The sequence below is a fragment of the Mustela nigripes genome, chromosome 3, assembly GCF_022355385.1.
Source record: "Mustela nigripes isolate SB6536 chromosome 3, MUSNIG.SB6536, whole genome shotgun sequence".
NCBI lineage: Eukaryota > Metazoa > Chordata > Mammalia > Carnivora > Mustelidae > Mustela > Mustela nigripes.
In genome coordinates this window covers 6908261-6916567 of record NC_081559.1, presented here as the reverse complement: position 1 = coordinate 6916567, position 8307 = coordinate 6908261, and the positions used below count along the sequence as shown (strand labels likewise).

Here is an 8307-nt window from a genome sequence, read left to right as displayed (position 1 = left end):
TTTAGCAGCTTTCAAATATATAATACATCACCATTAACAGCACTCCCCAAACTGTACATTACCTCTCCATGTTTATTTATTTTATAACTAGAAGTTTGTAGCACTTGACATACTTCAGTCGTTTTGCCCACCCCCGGCTTGCCTCTGGCAACCAGTAAATTATTTTCTGTATCTGTGAGCGTGTTTTGTTTGTTTTAGCTTCCACATTCAAGTGAGATCCTATGGTATTTGTCTTTTTATGTCTGACATACTTCACTTAGCTTAATATCCTCAAGGTCTATCTATGCTATCACAGTGGCAAGATTTCATTTCATTTCTTTTTTTTTTGTGGCTGAATAGTATTCCACTGTGTGTGTGTGTGTGTGTGTGTGCGCGCGTGTACCATGTCTTCTTTATTCATTCATCCATTGATAGACACTTATCCCTTTCATTCTAATAACCCCAAAAGATAGGGCCCAAACCATGATATATATTGAAATTTGAAACACATAGATTCAACATATGAAAGAACTAAACAACAACACACTCTTCTTACAAAAAAAAAAAAAAAAAGCCCCAAATCCATAATGGGTCTGTGCTCATACCCAGCCTGTGACCATGTCCATCCCTGCTTCACCCCCGGTGGAATTAAACGAACTGGCCAACATGATGTAGGTTACAGTGTACGTTGACAGAAATTCTGCTTGAGTGTCTCATGAGATTTCAGTTTGGGCTATTTCATTTATAGCAGACTTTGAAAATTTTCTTCTCCACATAGCTCTACGTTAATTTGAGGACAGATACCCAAAATCATAGTGAAGTATAAAGAGGCAAGTGAGAGGGAGGATTTTATTTCGTTCTGTTCTTAAATAAATAGACTTTATTTCTTAGAACACTTTTAGGTCTATACCAAATGGGATATAGGGGAGCTTTCATTTACTGCCTCTCCTCACCCCGCCGCATCCTGCCCCCCCGCCCACTTTCCTCTGTCCTTAACATCTTGCATCCGTGTACTTTTGTTACAGTTGGTGAATTTTTACCGGCATATTACCACCAACCAACGTTCATTGTTTAAATTAGGGTTCCCTCTTTGTGTTATCCATATCTTGGGATTTTGCCAAATGTCTAAAATCCTGTATCTACCGTTACGTTATCATACAGAATCATTTCACTGCATTAAAAATCCATCGTACTCCGCCTATATGTCACTTTCTATGACCCTCAGCCCCTGGAAACCACGAATAATTTTAGTGTCTCAATAGTTTGCCTTCCCAAAGAAAAGATTGTAATTCAAATACCTTTTTCTGTTAAATGGTTCTTTTTCCTGAAGGATATTTCAATTTTGAATAGAAATGGCACATAGTTCAAAAATTCATATGATGAATGCATTTGGGAGGACCAGCTGTGTTAGCGTTTGCTTAGGACTTAAATGTGGGAATTTGCGTGGATAATTTACTTTAAAAAATAGAAAATATAGACTAATGATGATCATATAGACTTAACTTAATTGTAGCAATTTTAAAAATCTGCCTCTAGGAAATGCTTTCATTTCGTTGGTTGTTTTTGACTGATTCTTTAGTAATCCAGATACAACCTACGTGGCAAAGGGAGTTTCTAACCTAAATGTAATAATTGCTACATTTAGTGAATGGTGGGTCCATTTGGAAAATCAATAGTGATCACAGAAGAGGAGATTGGGGCCAAAGAGATAAGTGGCAGATGGTCCCAGAAGAGTTCCTTGATGATACTGGATGGCCGAGCAAAGCGACAAACAGCAGCCAGAAGCAGAAGGAGTTTTAGACTGGGAATCAGCTATGTGATGCTGTCTCAGACTCACAACTGATTGCTTGTTTTATCAAGTAACTTCTAATAAGTCTCTAAAGAATTTTAGAACCTCTTAAAATTCCCTTAAATATTATATCAAGGGAAGGAGGCTATTTTTGCACTGGCAGAGCTTCCAAGAATGATAGTCTGGCAAGCTAAGCTCTGTTTCCTTACTGCACAGTACATGGTAATGTTGGTTACAACTGTATTGAAATGATCCATTTGGCGTAGTACTGACTCTGGTCTAATTCAGAAATGAAGTCGAATTTCATAAAACCCAACAGTAAAGCTGAACATACTTTTTCCTTTTATTGATAATGGACTTATCATACTTAAATTGCTTTTTTATTTTTATGCATAATGCTTAAAGATTTGTCACCACTTCTTTTCTAAAGATTAAAAACATTTATTTTATTTTATTATTTTTTTTAAATAAGAGAGTCTTTTTTTTTTAAGATTTTATTTATTTATTTGACAGACAGAGATCACAAGTAGGCAGAGAGGCAGGCAGAGAGAGAGGAAGGGAAACTGGCTCCCTGCTGAGCAGAAAGCCTGACGCGGGGCTCAATCCCAGGACCCCGGGATCATGACCCGAGCCGAAGGCAGAGGCTTAACCCACTGAGCCACCCAGGTGCCCCTAAAAACATTTATTATGTTAAAAAATAGATTAGGTATTTGCCATATCAAGGATTGAAACTCTACAAGCTTTTGCATGTTAACGGTTTGAAATTTTTCTGCTTTACAGTGCAGATGATATCTATTTACTCATTATAATATCATTAAAGTAGTCCCCAATTTTGTTAAATGATAGTGCTCAATTCCTTATGGTTGCAAATCCATTTATTTAACAGAAAATATTAAATAAAGATCATAAGAAGTACCCAGTGGAAATTGAGATTACTGTGTCCTTTTTTAAGAGGTAAATTTCAGAAAAAAAGGTACATATAGCCTATTAAAAGTTAGCATTTGAGGGGCGCCTGGGTAGCTCAGTGGTTGGGCCTCTCCCTTGGGCTCAGGTCATGATCTCAGGGTCTTGGGATCGAGCCCTGCATTGGGCTCTCTGCTCGGTGGGGAGCCTGCTTCCCCCTCTCTCTCTGCCTGCCTCTCTGCCTACTTATGATCTCTGTCTGTCAGATAAATAAATAAAATATTTAAAAAAATTAAAAAATAATAAATAAAAGTTAACATTTGAAAAAAATTAAATGTGCCATTTTTTAAAGATAACCACAGTGTAATTCCCACAATATTATATAATAGAAAACCCACAAAAAAAAGTGAATTGGGGCTCCTGGGGTTCACTCACCCACCCGCACACCACCTGTGACTGAATCTGGCCTCTGCCACTGGCAGACGATTCCCAAGAGCCCTTACTGTGAGGCCGGGAAGCCTCTCTCTGTTCTGTCCCCCACCTGGCAAATTTAAGTTTGAAGAGAAGGGGAGGAGGAAACACAGACATGAAGAGGAAAGTCCAGCTGGGGCTGAGGAACTGGACCCTGGCAGATGTCTGAGAACTTGTCCTGGATAACTGCAAACCATATGATTGGAAAATTGAGATCTTCACAGATGAATGTGTGCACTTGGAATTCCTTGGTTTAATAAATACAGGCCTGATTTCAGTTTCAGATCTCCCCAAACTACCTAAATTGAAAAAGCTTGAGCTTAGTGACAACAGAATCTTTGGAGGTCTGGACATGCTAGCAGAAAAACTTCCAAATCCAGTACCGCTTAACTTACGTGGAAATAAACTCAAAGATTATCATCTTGGAGCCTTTGAAAAATTTGGAATATCTGAAAAGCCTGGATCTGTTTAACTGTGAGGTTACAAAACTGAAGGACGGCGGAGAGAGTGTCTTCAAACTCCTGTCCCAGCGGACCTAACCGGAGAGGTAGGACAGGAGGATTGGGAAGCCTCTTGCTTCGATGCCCAGGTGGATGGTGTGTGTGAAAAAGAGGAGGGAGAAGGAGGAGAAGATGAAGATGAGGATGGTGAGGAGGAAGAATTTGATGATGAAAAGGATAAAGACGAAGACGAAGGTGTGGAAGGGGAAGAGGATGAAGGTGAAGTCAGTGCGGACAACATAGAACTCGAACGTGACGACGTTGGTGGAGGTGAAGATGGGGAGGACCAATACGCAGATAAAATGATGGAAGCAAGTGGGAGAGACAAAAAGAGGGAGAAAATGAAGGAGATGATGGAGAAGATGATCAAGACCCTGAATAATCTGTAAAAAAAGAACTGTTCAGTTGTGGTTGGACTGCTTGTCTGGGTTGGTAGCGGTTTTGAAAAAACAAAAAACAAAAAACAAAAACCTAGCTGTGATACAAACCCCAGAACACCTACCCGCCCAAAGAGCCAAAGAATCGAATCAATCCTAACATTCCACCTTCCTCCATTTAGTCCCTCTGGGAAATACACTGTCCCCAAACTGGGGGACTTCACCCCAACAAAATTGTAAACATTGTTAGGTTTTCTTTTCTTCTTCTTCAAGATTTCATTTATTTGGCAGACAGAGTTCACAAGTAGACAGAAGCAGACTGGGGGTGGTGGTGATGGTGAACAGGCTCCCTGCTGAGCAGAGAGCCCAACACAGGGCTCGATCCCAGGACCCTGAGACCATGATCTGAGCCGAAGGCAGAGGCTTAATGCACTGAGCCACCCAGGCACCCCTGCATTGTTAGGTTTTCATGTAAGACTCTTGCAGTAGTGTGGAGAGCTGGGGGTGTTGAGTGAACCATCTGCGGCTATCAGTTACACCAAGACTGTAATAGCATTTTTACTTTCTGTACAACAAAGAAGCTTTGCAAATAAAGTCTTAACATTTTGAAAAGAAAAAAAAAAAGTTAATTGTAATTGGAACTGAGCTAAATGGAGTTCCAAAGCTTCAGTCAACATTACAGTAATGTTGTACATTGTACAACAACATTGTTGTAATGTTGTTCGGTCTTATTCTCCAAGACCGAAGCTCCTTAAGATAGTCAATGAAAAATAAATTTGTATGTTTGTATCTGTATCTGTACAGTAAATCTGTTTCTGTAAAATGTATGTATATGTATATATCTGTGCATATTAAGTATTAATATGTCTGTGTATAAAAGTATGCAGTGATTCTCCCTTGAGGATTAATGTGAGATATTAGAATATTAACCACTTTAGGAATGACATATCTGAACAAAGATTCTCTTGATACATGTCCATAGTATGAACATATGGATAGGTAGAGCAGACATAGGCAGTATTTGAATAAATCAAACAAGGTTTACTCACCCAAATGATGAAGAAGTAGGCCACTATAGTCAAGATATACAGAGAGAATGAACATTGTCTATGAGGCAGAAGAGATTTCTAGCCCTTAAGCCACAGCAGTGGGAACACAGATCCAAGTGACTAAAGAGTGAGGGTCGTTATCAGGCATTTTGAAATGAGTACAACTGTTTTTATCTAAATCTTGGGTAGACTGGCATGTAGGTTTTGCCTGGTTATGTGTTATAGGCCATGTTACATGAGTCACACCAATCTCAGAATTATGTGAAACACAGTATTACTAATGTATGGTACATGGTATACTCAGGTATAGACATTTTTCATTTATCACTCTCAATCTCTCCATAATGACCCAGATGGTTTCAAATATGTTCCCCAAATGCTTCCCCATTCACTCATTCAGTTATTGTACACTGGTTCCAGTTAGTTCTTTAGTCAGGAACCATTTGTTGTCTGTCTTTGCACTTATGAGCATACGGGTAATATAAATTTGGACATTCTACCCACCAGTGGCATGAACTTGAATTTCAATTTTTCATTCTTGTTTGGTGGGTGTGGGTATTATATACCACTCATTGGTGTAATTCTGTATTTCAAGTTGTCTTTCCTTTGTTACCATTCATGCCTCTTTTTGGCTGATTTGCATATTGTCCAAACACAGTAGTGTGGGGCCAGCATAAGGGCCTGGGAACCTAGCCATGATTCAGCAAGTTTTAGAGCTACCTTCATGTAAACTGAGTGCTTAGCAGATCCAGCTCAGCGTTGCCAGCAGAGAAGTGATTCAACACGTTTTTCACAGCAACCTGGCAATGGCTTCACTTGCTTTGCTTGTGTTACAAGTTTGAGAAACACTGCTTTGCGAGTGATACTGAAAAGAAATCTTAATTTTAGTTTAGGGCTTTGCTGTTCCCTGTGTGTAAACAACGGAAACAAAGAAAAACCTAGTTTCGTACTTTGCCCTAGATCTTCGGGAGCTCTTTGTAGGGGTCTCCCCGTGAGAAAATGAGGCATTAATGCATGTCCTTGAAAGTCTGGGTGGAGATTAAGAAAAAGACTCACGAGATATGAATGTCTGCCACTGTTGCTAGCACATAGCGGATGTTTGTCAAACGTGACTCTGCTCTTGAGATCTTTAAAATCTACCTGAGAAGTGTGATTTCTGATACTGAAATCCTTAGGACTTCAGTTGGTATCATTATAATGGCTCCTTGCACAGGCAGTTGTTCTCAGTTCTGTGTCTGAACATGAATTACCCACCAATATTAAAAGTAATACCCAAAGGAAGCTTTTTTATGAGCATCCGATGCCATTGACACATCCTAAGCAATTTAAAGACACTGTGGCATTTTACAGTTATAGCAACATGGACAGATAGGCACTGTTATTATCATTTCCATTTAGAAATGAGAAAGTGAGATTTTGGTAATTAAAGAATACTCTAAGTTCACATGCCAATAAGCACTAGCATTACTTGAACCCATGTTGTCTGATTCCGAATTCTGTGCTCCCATCCAGGAAGCACTGTAACAGGGCCACTAGCCCAGAATTAATGGCTTTTCAGGGAAAGAGGAACAATATATCAGAACTGCCTAGGAAAAAATAAAACTTTTCTCAAAATTAAAATGTCAAGTCAGGTTTGTTTAGAGAAAAATTAGCTTAGGATTTCAAAGCATGACTCGAAAGAGATTCTTACTTACTTCTACTTCATTTTTAAAATTTATTATATAGTGTTCTCACAAGCATTATCCGTTACTGGTAATTTTGCATTCTTTTTTTATATCCTGAAGTTTAAATGACCCCTTTTAGAACTCATGTTAGTGATAAAAACAGCCTTTGTGGCTTTTACATCTTGGACTTCGGTGACTTAAGTTGGCTTGTGTTTTTTGTTGTTGTGGTTGCTTTTAAATATACTAGAGGCTTAGAAGTCCTGTATTTCTAAGTTAGAATAACTTAGATACCAATGTCTGTCTTCTCTAGCTGCACAACTGTTTATGTATCTATCATTTATCTGTTATCTATCTATCATCTATCTGTCTGGCTGGCTTTTCGTTCTTCTACCAAACAGAAACGATAGGGATTATTCATTTAGTTGGTTTTGCGGATCTGGCATCCCTGGCTTCAAATTCTGATTTCCACACTTGCTAGGTGTGTGAACTTTGACAGACGTATTAATTCTATTGCTGCAAAATAAATTACTACAAATTTAATACTTTAAAATAAAACATATTTATTGTATCACAGTTTTTGTGGTCAGGAGTCCAGACACAACCCATCTTGGTCCCCTGTTCAGGTCTCAAGGGGGTTGCAGTATTGGGGATTCATTCCAGGCTCAGGATCTTCTTAGTATCTCCCATGCTTTTTGGCAAAATTCATTTCCTTGCCGCTGAAGAACTCACAGGTGTTGACTTCTTCAAGGAAAGCAGGAAACTCTCTGACCTCAGGGAAGGCCTTATTTTAGGCTTGACTCTCAAATCTATGTTTTCTGATTTGCATGTAGATAAAATGACATATACCTCTTAGGGTTAGCTGTGAGTATCAAATGAGACAATAATACAGCAATGTCTGTCACACAAATATTCAAATTTTTTTAATTTTTTAATTAAAATCCAGCTTTTTGCTTCATCATCAGAATAATCTGTCACCTTCCATTCCAGATTACAGTTGATACATAATTTACTCTTCTCAGTTTCTAGACAAGCTTTATTAAATATTTGGTCTTATAAATTTTATAGGTAAGGAAGCTAGAAAATGGGGCGGCAGGTGTAATAGGTGTGCAGATTTTCTGTAGAAGCAGAAACATTTTTGGTGTCATTGTTTCTATTTTCTCAATTTAGTGGTAAAGATTACGGTGAGGTAAGACATATGAAAATGCTTACATGATGTAAATATTAGCAACAATCTCTTTTTTAAAGAGATTATTTATTTGAGAGAGAGAGAGAGAGGTAGGGGGAGTGCAGAGGAAGACGAGGAGAGAATCCTCAAGCGCATCCTGACCCCAAAATCATGACCTGAGCCTAAATCAAGTCCAGTGCTTAACCCACAGCCACCCAAGTGCCGCAGCAACAAATTTTAATGAAGACTCAAAAGGACTTAGTCTAGGGTGAAGAGGGAGGGGGAAAACAAGAGAGAATATTATGAAGAAAAATCGGATTTGGAACAACTGTATACGTGTGGCTTAATTTATGAACCTGGGCTCTGAGGCAAGAAGGGCTTCAAGAGATTGTCACTTTAAAGTTTTCTCT

General features: G+C 38.8%; 1 pseudogene; it reads left to right on the top strand.

Annotated features, from left to right (window-relative positions):
• The first annotated feature begins 3257 nt into the window (after positions 1–3257).
• On the top strand, positions 3258–4031 carry LOC132014427 (acidic leucine-rich nuclear phosphoprotein 32 family member B-like; annotated as a pseudogene).
• Positions 4032–8307: the final 4276 nt, after the last annotated feature.